This window comes from Macaca nemestrina, chromosome 6 (genome assembly GCF_043159975.1).
Source record: "Macaca nemestrina isolate mMacNem1 chromosome 6, mMacNem.hap1, whole genome shotgun sequence".
NCBI classification, from domain to species: domain Eukaryota; kingdom Metazoa; phylum Chordata; class Mammalia; order Primates; family Cercopithecidae; genus Macaca; species Macaca nemestrina.
Window position 1 is genome coordinate 165,410,068 of NC_092130.1, and position 13,151 is coordinate 165,423,218.

A 13,151-nucleotide genomic window follows, 5' to 3' on the forward strand; every position below is an offset into this window, starting at 1 on the left:
GAAAAGTATTAAAATATAATTAAATAAGTAAAGTGGATGCAAAACAAAATGTGAAAAGTATGTTATTCAGAACAGAAATGTCATTTCTTGAAATTTATTTCAGAGCAGTATGCACAATATACATTATCCAAATGAGGCTACATAAATCTTTTTGAGCAGCAGAGCAGCTGTTGATCTTTAAAAATAAAAACTAAAACAACAAATATGAATGTTGCCTATGAATCTGCATTGACATCTGGCTCTTCAAAATGAAGGTCACCCAGGCTCGTGTCATGCAGAGTAAAATCCCCTCCACCAGTGAGACATCACATCCATCCATCTGATCTGAACACACACGCAGGAAACAAACTAAAACATACAGCTGCAGGCAGATACCACATCACAGAATGATTCCTTCAATGCAACCACTCCAAGTCCTTTGTTCACAAGGCAGTTGCCTTCACCTCAAGTTCCAACTCCAAAGGCTCACATCTTGGGCTATTTTCTTCTTCTCTAGCTTGATTATTATGGTGATCCTTTATCTGAAGCTGCTCCTCTAATGGATATCATGTTATTAAACATTTTAATTGTACTTCTTAAATTCCTTGTAGAAAGATACTGTATTTCTTACCACAAGAAAAAAAAAATAGAAACAATGGAGTTTGCTCGATTTCTAGGAAAGGGTTATTTAAATCTATTCTCATGTACGTGTGCATATCCATACACATTACAGGTCAATATTCTTCTTTTTTTTTTCTTATATTGGTTACTTTGCTTCTGATTTTAGCAATGTGGGCAGCTGCAGCTAGAAGCAGAAGATCTACTAGACATCATTCCAATCACACCAGACACACACGATATTTTTCTGTATTTTGTAAAACAAAAGAAGAAAACTAGAGCTACAAAGCCACATCTGATCAATATGAATCTAAAAGGATTCATAAGCCTAAGACTCTTTAACACAGAGACAGAACATTAAGCCAAGGAAATAATTTATTAATTTAAAGAACAAACGTTTTCTAGATTAATGATTGACTGAAGTTTTCATATAAACCCAATTTCCAAGTCAGATAAAACAAATACTACAAAACAACATAATTTTCAATAAAAAAAAATACATAGTAGATTCTACTCAATACTAATCACTGAAAATAGTTAAGTCAACAATACTGTAAATGGGTGAAGCTGAAGAGTCTTCAGCAACTGTCTTTGGCAATGCTTAAAAATACCTATTTCATTTTTCCTTAAATAGACAAGCAAAACTATTTTCATCTATAAGAAAATGTAATTATGTTGATAAAAATAAAGTTCCAAACTAGAATATCCTCAGAAAAAGGACATAGGTCCATCCAGAGAAACTTATTTTTAAAATGTCCAAGTTTAAGAAAGGTTCCCAGAAAATATGACATGGCTATTCATAGGGTTTTTTCCTAGACTCAATAAAGATCATGGCTATAGATCCATCCTTATTTATTCATTTAACAAAACCGTATTGAAGACCTACAGTGTGAGGGGGGTTATAATCACATGAGTGTGCATATGTGGAAGGACGAGCAATGAATAAACACAAAGGAATAGAAAACAGTAAAAGAAATAGAGATTAAACTAGAGGATAGTGAATGGAAAGTAAAGCAATTAAAGACTAAATTAGTAAGATGGATTTCTATTCAACAGTGGTAGAAAAGCAATGAGTTCTGATAACAACTTATCCTAAAGGGCTTACCCCAGAACCTAAATACTTCCAAAGACCTCTGTGAAATGCAGTTATTCGACAACAAAGGATAGGAGAAGACTGAAGAGAACAAAGACTCATGAGGCTGAGGGTCCCCAGTTTTAGAGCTGATTCTCTGATCTTCCCAATAGTAAAATAACTTTCTCTTAATGTCCCAAACAGAGTTTTGCAGAGGAGGGAGCCCCTGCTGAGTTGTTTAAACCAGGAAGTGTACTTTAATGAATAATGTCACTTTGTCATGATCCTTTGTCTTACAGTAGTTCACGCTGCATTCTCATCATTTACCATTTCAAAGCTGCACTTCTGGGTTGTGGCTCTGTGTTTTGAGATGACCAATAAGGACCCAGACTTCTCTATTCCTAATAGAGCTGCAAAAGTGATGAAAGGATCCCCATTTTTCTTTGCAGGTCCCTATTTTCATCTGCCAAGACCTCAGTTTCCTCATCTATAAACTGACAATAATGATTGATACCCCTTCCACCAGTCCTGTGATGATAAATGAGATTAATTCCTGAAATGCCTTATAATTTACAAAGCAATTTCACAGACATAATCATGCAGAAGCCTGGGCCAGGGACTGGTGAGAAAGAAGGGCAAATTCTCCAATATATATTGGGATAATTCCCCATAGCATCTGCTGCTTTAAATTTATAGCTTTGAAACCAGAGGAAAATATAAGGTATAAACTCTCAGGTATTTAGAACAGAAGTTAAATGTGTACACTCTTCTCAGCCCTCCATGAGCCTTTGCTTGTGTGTAGGCACAAAGGCTACCCCAGGTAAAGGGCTGTCCCAGCACAAAGATCAATTAAAAGTTACTAATGTCCTGGAGAACTGGGAGGACAGCCTCTCAGCTCTACTCTCACTCCGTGGACTCTAAAGAATATGCTCATCATTTTATATGCTAGAGTTATTACAGACATTGGATAGCCTGGCAATTTGTCAGCAGATTGCTGCCTAAGAAGCAGTTAATTTTTCCTCTGGAAAGGGAGCAAAACGAGTTAAAAGATTCCCTCAGAAGATGCCTTTCATTTTTGATCACCTAGTCCATAAAACTATCATTTGGAGGGGACCACCTCTCAGTCGCTGCAACTGTTTTAAACACACAAACAAAACAAAGATTGGGAAAGATTGAGGCTGCAACCAAAGTGAGGGTGCTGGGCAGGGTGAGGAGGGGCGTGGACTCCAGAGCAAACATGGGGAAATCAGGTGTGACTCAGCCACACACCAGCTGTGTGCCCTGGGTAGGGAGCCGGCATCTAAGCTTCTGTGTGGGTAACTGTAAAGTGGGATCCATCATCAGTGCCAGCCTCAATGGCTGTCCTTAGCACTACCTGAATGACTTAAGGTGCTCTGGGAGGAAGTGGCACCTAGTAAGAGCTCAATAACTGCTGGCTATGATTATTAAAATGATTAAAAATGGAATAAACTTGGCAATAACCAAGCCTACCAAATATCTATTAATAATCATTTTTGCCCTGTAAGTTTTCTTCTTAAGAAAAGAGAGTTAAGTAGAACATCGATTTTGTTCTTTCTACATTAGAAGGCAATTGATGCTCTAATTCCCAATCTCCCTGAATTTGTCCTGTTCTCTCCTCTCCTTATTTTTATGTTCTTTCTTCCTCCCCTTCCTGAGCTGCATACCTTCTTCTTCCTGGTGTCTGAGTTACCACTGACAGCTGGAATGTGTGAGACCTGCCCTCGGTCTTGGACTTAACCAAGATGCTTCAATTACTTGACCCCAGTACTCAATAGAACCAAAAGGTTCAACTTCACATATAAGCAGACTTTTCCTGACTTCTCCACCTTGCCAAAAAGTGGCTTACTTACAGCAAAAGGGCCAATCCACAAATATCAGAGAAATTCCTGAAATTTTTCTCCAGAAATTTTGACTCCCTTTCCACTGCTACATCTGCATGGAAACTGCAGCAAAGGAATTTACCACAGAAAGGGTAGCAAACAAAAAAAAGTTTTAATAACATTTCTGCACATTGCTCAAGGCTTCTACAGTTACAATTATGAGTTCATGCAGTGTTAACAACTGTTTTTCATTTTGTTACTGGTTTAAGAATTTAAAGAGGAATTGATAGAACGAGTACATGTAATTCACAACCTAATAGAGATTTGCAGTTCCAGAAACAGTCTACACTTCTTCAACTACGGAACGGGGAACATGCTGACCATGGGCTTATTTTTCACTACCCAGGAAAATTCAGAGATCAGTGATTATTCATGTCGAAAGTTTTACAGCTGTCCCTCTCTGGGGTATTAACTAGCACGTTTTAGAAGTATCTGCCCATCAGCTTCCACTGTTACTCACTGTGGTACATGGGCTGGGGAAGCACCCAGGCAGGCCAGGGTTTCCTGCCCCTTTGCTGAAGCATACCGTGGTCTTCACTTACACGGAACCCACAGGAATCACCTTCCACGAACTAAGCCATATGAGAAATGGAACATGATGGTTTTGGGGATAACCAGGGAGAATCTCCAAACAAAATATTTAGCTTTTCCCAAGAGCCTGTGCTCTACTTCCTCCCTCCCAGTGACTCACTTTTTTTTTTTTTTTTTTTTTTTTTTTTTTTTTGGTTTTGGGGTTTTGTTTTTAGAAAACAGGCGCATCTTTTAGACATTTCAGGAATTCAAGACATTGTCCAGGGTTGTCATTATTTAGAGGGTAACTCAATTCTTAGGCACACTTCCCACTTCTCACTCATGTCCACATTTAGCACACTGGGGCAGTAGAGTCTTTCCGTGAATCAGGAAGATTATCTTGTTCAGACATCATTGGCCTCCATGCCTAGCTTCTCAGTTAGACTCTGAACTTCCTGAGAGCACATCTTACTGTATCTAGAGATTAATGCAGTAAGATATGAAAGAAGAGGTCTGAATTTCTGTAGCTACAGCAGGAATAAAAAAAAAAAAAAAAAAAAAAAAAAAAAAAAAGAAGCTCCATTCTGAGGAAGTTCCACCAACACTGATTTTATTACCAGGAGGAAGAACTGCCACTCTGCCCCTCCCAGCAGACCCTATGCTATACAAAAGTGCCTCAGAGCTCCCTGAGAAAGATGTTCTTTTTGTGTGATTCTAGTCTATGTGTAGCTTCTGATCAAATATCACTGACCAATAACATCAATTAAAAGTCTTATCTCAAAGTGAAAAAACTTATTCAAGTCATTCACCATAAACACAATTAAGGGTCTTGCTTCAGGTTTAGTAGATCTATGTGTTTTAGGGCAGTAATACAAGTAACAATCACACTGTAAGTTTAGTTGGTATCCATTACTGCAATGAAAATAGGGTATCATTTATCAAATCCAATTTTGGGTGCAGGTTATATCCCACCAAAGGCAAGGAAATAAAGAAAATGGGTAGATTTTCAAATTAATATCTAAATATATTTAGATAGATATAAATACATATGTATAATACACTCACATGCATAATTAGCCCAGAAAAAGTGAGGGAAGTATTTTCTAATCACTAACTAATATCACAGAGAAGGACTGACGAGAAAAAGTAGCAGCATGACTTAGAACTAATAACCCTTTATCCAACATAATCACATGTGACAGAATGTTTCCCAGGGAACGTGGTTCAGGGTCAGATAGTTGATCCCCTTACTCAATGAAGAAATCTCTAGCACAACCCCCTCCACTGTAGTGACCACCTTCCCGTTTGAGAAGCCTCACTCTTTCCTTAGGTAGCCCAGCTACGATTTGGGCAGCTCTAATCATTAGACAGATCTTCCTTAGGCTGAGCCAAATACAACTTCTTGTAACTTACATACATTCTTTGTTCAGCAGTCTGAAGTCTAATTTTCTTCATGACAGTGCTTCCAATGTTATTTTCTAAGGTACAGATAATGTCCCAATTTACGATTTTTTTAACTTTACCACAGTGCAAAAGTCATGCATTGAGTAGAACCTGTACTGTGAGTACCCATACAACCATTCTGTTTCTCATTTTCAGCACAGCATTCAATAAATTACAGAAGATATTCAGTACTTCATTTCAAAACAGGCTTGATGTTATATGTTTTACCCAAGTGAAGACTAATGTAAGTCTTCTGAGAATATTTAAGGTAGGCTAGGCTAAGCTATGCTGTTGGGTGGGTTAGGTGTATTAAATGCATTTTTTGACTTAAGATATATGTTTTTTGAGATAGAGTCTCGCTCTTGTTGCCCAGGTTGGAGGGCAACGGTGTGATCTCAGCTCACTGCAACCTCCACCTCACAGGTTCAAGCCATTCTCCTGCCTCAGGCTCCTGAGTAGCTGGGATTACAGGCACCCATCACCACACCCGGCTAATTTTTGTATTTTTTAGTAGAGACGGCGTTTCACCATGTTGGCCATGCTGGTCTCAATCTGCTGACCTCAGGTGATACCCCCGCCTCGACCTCCCAAAGCGCTGGGATTATAGGAGTGAGCCACGGCACGCTGCCTGACTTAAGACTTTTTTTTTATTGGGACATAAGCCTGTCATAAGTCAAGAAGCATCTGTATATAAGTATCTAAACTTCATTTATTCCCTTCATCCATTCAAGAAATTTATTCACTCTAGATTTTATTCCAGATGCTGTCACATATGTTATTACATACCTAAGGCCATCTTAAAATGCGTAATACCTAGACACTTCTACCAAACAGCTAGCCAAAGTTATCCAAGCAGCTTTCAGACATACCAGTGGATATGGCCTCAGGACAAAAGCGAATCTTAATACTCAGAGTCAATCCAGAATCCATTCTATTTCAAAAGGCAAAGAGAGTTAAGACAGTTTATGTCAGTTGATTTCCAAGTGAAAACAAAAGCTACCTCTACTTTCTGTTGTGTTTTAAATGTGCAAAAAGATTCCCCAAATCTCAAAAAATACCTTCTCATTGTTAGACCAAAGATGGTATTGTTAGCTGCACTAATAATTTATTTGAAACTAATAGCAGAACAGTATCACTTATCTCCGACTTGCATCAGAATGAAATGAGTCGCTAGAGGCAAAAGATGAACACGTACTTCTACTCAGAACTAGGGTGATTTTTTGAGATATCTTAGGCCAATATGCACATATCCAATAAGTCAGGCAGCATTCAGTAGTCAAAGCAATAATAGGATATTACCTTTGAAGAGCACACCCTGGGCCTTCTCCTCCTTCCCTTAAATGAAGTCACAAATCATCTGTTATAAGTGGATGAAACATATTAGCAAAGAATCTAGTAAGACCAGGGGCCAGACTGACCCTGTTGCATTGTATTACTAGCTGACTACAGAAGACTGATAATGTTGTACTTTGCGCAAAATGATAAATTTATGCCTTCACACTTTGCAAAGGAGTGAATAATTATGCCCTCCCAAAATTCATACGCTGAATCTCTAACCCCAATGTGATAGCATCTGGAGGTGGGGCCTGTAGGAGGTAACTAGGTCATAAGGGTAGAACCCTGATGAATGAGATTAGTGCCCTTAAAAGAAGAGGCCAGAGAATTAGCTTGCTCTCTTTCTCTCACAGCCATGCAAGAATACAATGAGAAGACAGGAATCTGCAACTCAGAAGAGGGCCCTCACGAGAACCTGTCCGTGCTGGAACCCCAATCTCAGAACTCCAGCCTCTAGAACTGTAAGAAACAAATTTCTGTTGTTAATAAGTCAGCTGGTCATGGTACTTTGTAATAGCAGCTTGAACTGTCTAAGACAAGCATAAACTGCACAGAAGCCCCCCTTATCCATAGTTTTACTGTTCAGTGTCAGCAACCCATGGTTGTAGTTCAAAACTAGTAAATAAACATTTCCAGAAATAGACAATCCCTAAGTTTTAAATTTTGAGTTCTTTCCAAGTAGCGTGATGAAATCTCACACCATCCTGGGAGGTCCAGCATCTCCACAATGTAGACGCTTCCAGCCCTGAAGTCACGGAATAGCCATCTCGGTGATTGAATGGACTGTGGAGGTATTGCAGGGCTTGTGTCCACATCACCCTTATTCTACTTCATAATGGCCCCCAAAGTGCAAGAGGAATGATGCGGGCAATTAAAATATGCCAAGAAGCCGTAAAGGGCTTCCTTTAAGTGAAAAGTTGGGAGTTCTTAAGGAAACAACAAAAAAAAATGTATGCTGAGGCTGCTAACATCTACAGTAAGAATGAATATTCTATCCGTAAAACTGTGAAGGAAAAAGAAATCCCTACTAGCTTTGCTGTCTTACCTCAAACTGTAAAAGTTAGAGCCACCATGCATGATAAATGCTTAATTAAGACAGAATTAAATTTGAGGGTGGAAGAAATGGACAGAAACATTCTGAATGACTGCAATCAGGTTCGGTACTCTCCAAGTTTTAGGCATTCACTGGAGTTTTTAGAATTCATCCCCAGCGGATGTGGGGGACGCTTCTATGCCCCTCGGTTTATCACAGTGATTAAAAGTAGCAGCCAGCATGCTACCTGGATCTTCAAAGCTCAGCCCATCATGTCCTTCAGGTCTTGGTGTAAAAGGCAACTTTTCAGTAAGGCTCATGGTGCCTGCTCTAATTAAAATGTAATACCCTCCACCCACATTCCCAATCATCTTAACCTGACAATTTTCTTTATTCAGGGACCTGAGCCCCTTGTAATGTACCACATGGTTTACTGAATTACTGTGTGTGGGTGTTCACTGTTCCAGTTCCCCTTCCTCCCAACACACAAGCTCACACACACACAAGCGTTTATGAATGACAAGGACAGGATCTTCATCTGTTTACTGACTTATCCCAAGAATCTAAGAGTCCTGGGCCCACAGTGGGAAGTTAAAAGTTACCATATATTTAAGTTGAATGAATGAATAAATGACTCTGGGCTTAGATAGAGCTGGCCCGGGGTCCCCATTCAGCCTACACTGACTGAACGACCTTGGGAAAATAATCATTCTCTCTGGCACTGTGTTCCTCATCAGTAAAATGTAGAATCTACAAGTAATTACCCCGTAAGATCCTTGCAGGGATGAAGTGGGTCGCTGCATGGCGAGTGGCTTAGAATTATGCCTGGACATAGAAAGCTTTCAATAAATGTTAGCTGCCATTGTTATTACAATTTCAAGATATGTTTCCTGAGGTGGCAATGGATTTGTGAAGATTTATGCTGTCAGGCAACTGGCTCTCCCCTTATCTGACAGCACCGATCTGAGATGGTGAAAGGAATTCACTGCCCTTGGTGGAGCAGCAGAGTTACCAAGGATCTCGCCCCTTCCCTATGGCCTCTCATCAGTCCCAATTTAACAATATCCTCAGCTTTGCAAAGAAGCTGTTAACAGTGCAAGTGGTACTGCCTCTGACCTGCTGAAGCAGAATAAACAAAACATTGAAACCACCGAGTAAGTAATGGTGAGGCTCAGAAACCTTAAAAGGCAGGGAGAGCAGCTTCTCTTTTCCTACTTGAACTGAGATTTATTTGGCTTAACTGGAGTCAAAGCTAATGGTTCTAACGACTTTGATGCACTCCAACTTATTCTCCAGATTCCTACACATGAACTTACACTTCATGGAAGAAGATATATACACACACACGAAAATCCCTCCATAAAAGAATTTACCAGACCATACTAATCACGTACACATTAGCTTCATCCCTGGAGTAAAATCCAAGTCTCTCTAATAGCAATAGGAGATGGGGCTGCAAATTAGACCAATAACCTGAATATTCACTAAGGATTTAGGAAAACAAAACACTTTGGAAACACCCATTATCAATTCACACACACCTTTGATCTATGGAGAAAAGCAAGGATTTCAGGACTGGTTGAGTTAGAAGAGGAGGAGGAGGTTCGTGAGGAAGATAGAGACAAGAGATCAAAAAGGATGACAAAAGTGGGAGGCGTATTTACTGATTTCTTGGCAATAACAGTCTTAACTTCCCTGTTAATTATGTCTTTCCAAAGTTAATCTCTATGAAGTGGTTCCTTACGGCATTATAAGAGCAAAATGAAATGAATGACTACACATTCAAGGAATAGTAATAACAAGTAATGTCAATAAGAAATTTCTCCCTTCACTTTAGAGAACAAACACCCCAGAGTTGATGCTGGAATTAAATTTTTAGGCTCCCAAGTTAATGCTCTGTACTCTACACAATAAGTTCTCTCAGCTTTAACGTGCATGTGATAAATGATGGAGTAGTGTTGCATTTTTGACAAGCTCCCCGGTGATGCGGATAGCACTAGTCCTTGGAATATAGAGTTGGAAGCCTCTGCCCCATTACATCTGCTAAGGTAAGCCTCGTGAATAATTGTTTTCAATGAAAAGGTGTTTTCCAAGAGCAGAAGAAAATGAGATTACCAGCAGAATACTGACGTGTTAAAAGTTCTAATAATTCAACAATATTTGTGATATTCAACAAACATTTGCATAGCAATGTCAACTGTCATTATTAAGTAAAATATACTTAAGTTGCAGATTTTTGAAACATACACAAACACCAATATTTTAGAGTTGAGCAATCTATTAAAAGAAAAACTTCAGCTGAATTAAATCTAAAGGAATTTAATTGAGCAATGAACAATTCGCAAATCAGGCAGCCCCCAGAATCACAGTGGATTCAGAGAGACACCAGCACATCCACATGGTGGAAGAAGATTTATAGACAAAAAAAGGAAAATGGCATACAGAAATCAGAAGTAAGGTACAGAAACAGCTGGACTGGTTACAGGTTGGTGTTTGCCTTATTTAAACACAGTTTGAACACTCAGCAACGTATGACTGGTTTAAGTATGGCTGCTGGGATTGGCCAAGACTCAGCTATTTTTTTGTTTGTTTGTTTTCTTTTGTTTTTTGACACTGAGTCCTGCCCTGTTGCCCAGGCTGGAGTGCAGTTGCGTGATCTCAGCTCACTGCAACCTCCATCTCTCGGGTTCAAGTGATTCTCCTGCCTCAGCTTCCCGGGTAGGTGGGATTACAGACATGCGCCACCAGGCCCGGATACTTTTTGTATTTTTAGTAGAGAGGACGGGGTTTCACCATGTTGGTCAGCCTGGCCTTGAACTCCTGACCTCAAGTAATCCGCACGCCTAGGCCTTCCAAAATGGTGGGATTACAGGTGTGGGCCACCCCGCCGAACCTGTTTTCAATCTTGCCTACCTATTAAGTTAGGTTGCAGTTCATTCACAAAGGCTGAAACATAGAAGTACAGAGTACTTCTCAAGCCATATTTATTTTGCTTTAATAAATCTCTCACTGTATTTTATTGGTATGCACTCATGGATAATTTCCTCCTTATGTTTGAGATACACTATACAGAAAATCCACTAATTCTATATAACTGTCTTAATTTTCAGTCAGCTTTGATAATGAAGATACTATGTCTAGGGGTTGCTTTTACTTTCTTTGAAATGTAACATTTTAGATAAGAAAGATGGCACTGCCACACCTGAGCCCAGCAGGTTATTTGCAATCTACCATGGAATAACAAAGTGGACCATAACCCATTACATATATTACATCCCTACTTAGGAGGAGCCACAGTATAGCTGGGGGTTAAAGAAGAAAAAAGAAGGTCATGTTACTTCTATTTCTGTTTTCCTCACCTGTAACAGAGGAATCTCGATGCATTTGAAGAAAGTTGATGAAAACTAAACACAGTGTGTACCTCTAGCCAAAACTCAGTTACCTTGTAAAGCTTCCTATTGGTCCTCTTGAATCAGCTGAGCACAAGAGGTTTTGCCTATAAAAAGTCCACAGTGCATCTAAATCTGATCCCAGTAAAATTTCACTTCGCCTGAAGTGAAAATGCAGAGGTAGCATTTAAGGATAACAGCTGGAGAACATTAGTTCCCTGTCTCTCCTTTTCTCTCCCAAGGGTTGAAAATTCTGCTGTTCAGACAGGAAGTCGTCATATACCACACACTGCACAATACGGGAATGCTGGGATATAAGAACAAGTTGCAGAGGATTAGAAGGGCTGGGGCGGGAGGCGGGTGGGGTGGGGTGGGGGGACTGTTCAAGAAAGAACTCATAGCAGTGATTCTATGTACCTCTTGGGTTGTCTTTTTCCTCCGACAGTGCTCGACTAGCATATACCTAGAATTGACAAGCACATGCTACAATTATGTCCTGAAAGCTTTTTAATAACTCAGAGTAAGAAGGCTTAATCACTTACTTTTCCGCAAATTTTTATAATATTAACTCTAAGACGCTTTGGGGAGTGGCCCAGATTCTGCAATAATCTTTTTTGGCATACTTTCACATTTGCTATCTAAAAAGGCAGCCTTTAACTTTAAAAAAAAAAAATAGTCAAAAAAAAAAACCCTCAAATCACTGCCTAAGATAAGGAAATATACATAAATACACACACACACACACACACAGGCACATATGGAAGTCAAAACATGATGATCTGGAAAAAGAATGACTTAAACAAAAGGTTCTTGTGGATATGGTTTTTGTAGGGTCGGTTTCTGCTGTAATTCCACAAAACTGCTGAGAAACGAGGAGAGACACCCACATTCTGTGGCCACAGCTCAAAGTTTCGAACAGGATGATAAGAGTTTCCTCCAGGCCACAGGCTGAATAGCTAGCCTGCATTCCTACCAGTCTGCAAGCGCTGGCCCCTCCTTTGCAACCAACTGTCCTCTGGGGGCGGGCTGTAAAACTGACCCAGTCTCTTCCACTCCTCTTCAGCCAAGCCCACTAGACACAAACCTTCTTAACTTTTGAACTGCAGAAAAATGCCTTTGCCTTATGCATATCAGGGGCTAGCTGTTAATTGGGATACAACGCTACGGTTTTATGCAGAGTGGGAGGAGGGAGGAGAAAGGAGGGAGAAGCCAACCCAGACATCCATCATCCTTTTAGGAGTAGGTGGAGTTTAAAGTTTCCCCAACTTCCAAGTTCCCACTTGACAGGCAATATTTCTGTGCAATTTCCAGCCCCACGTAACAGATGGTCCTTTGCCCGTCTCGAGCCCCAAGAGAGCCCAGACAAAGCCCCCCAGCCATTCCACGCCTCGCAGGACTGATAGGTGCTTAGTTTCATGAAGCTGTCAGAGCAGGGGCAGCGAGCAAAGAATGGAAACTTAACTTCTCCTTCCAGAAGTTTTTCCTGCTACAGTAGAGTCCAGGGGGCTGGAGCACAAAGGCCCGGTAAAGTTTTCACTGAGTTATTTTTCAAAAACGTCTTCCGCCATCTGCCAAACCATCATCTCCTAAACCCCAGATGCCCAGGGAAGGAAGATTGAGGCACATGTGCTCAGAAACACAGCAGAGATGCAACTTGAGCCTTCCCAAAGACAAACTGGGAAGTTGCTTAAAGAGACCCCCACGGTGGAAAAGCATCCTCGGGGCGCCTGACCTACTCACTGGTCACACTCTGCCAAAGGCGAAGGTGGTGACCCAGACAGGGTGCCAAATGGGGTGCGTCACGGCCGCGGGCGAGAACCTCCCTTCCCAGCCGGGAGGGCGAGGGAAAGGGGAGGAGGGACGCGATCCGG

The 13,151-nt window shown here is 40.5% G+C and overlaps 1 protein-coding gene across 1 annotated transcript in view; it reads right to left on the reverse strand.

The window, feature by feature from the left end:
• The window catches only part of LOC105492315 (F-box and leucine rich repeat protein 7), a 437,970-nt gene that overhangs the window by 424,191 nt on the left and 628 nt on the right, over nt 1-13,151 (reverse strand). The window lies entirely within an intron of this gene.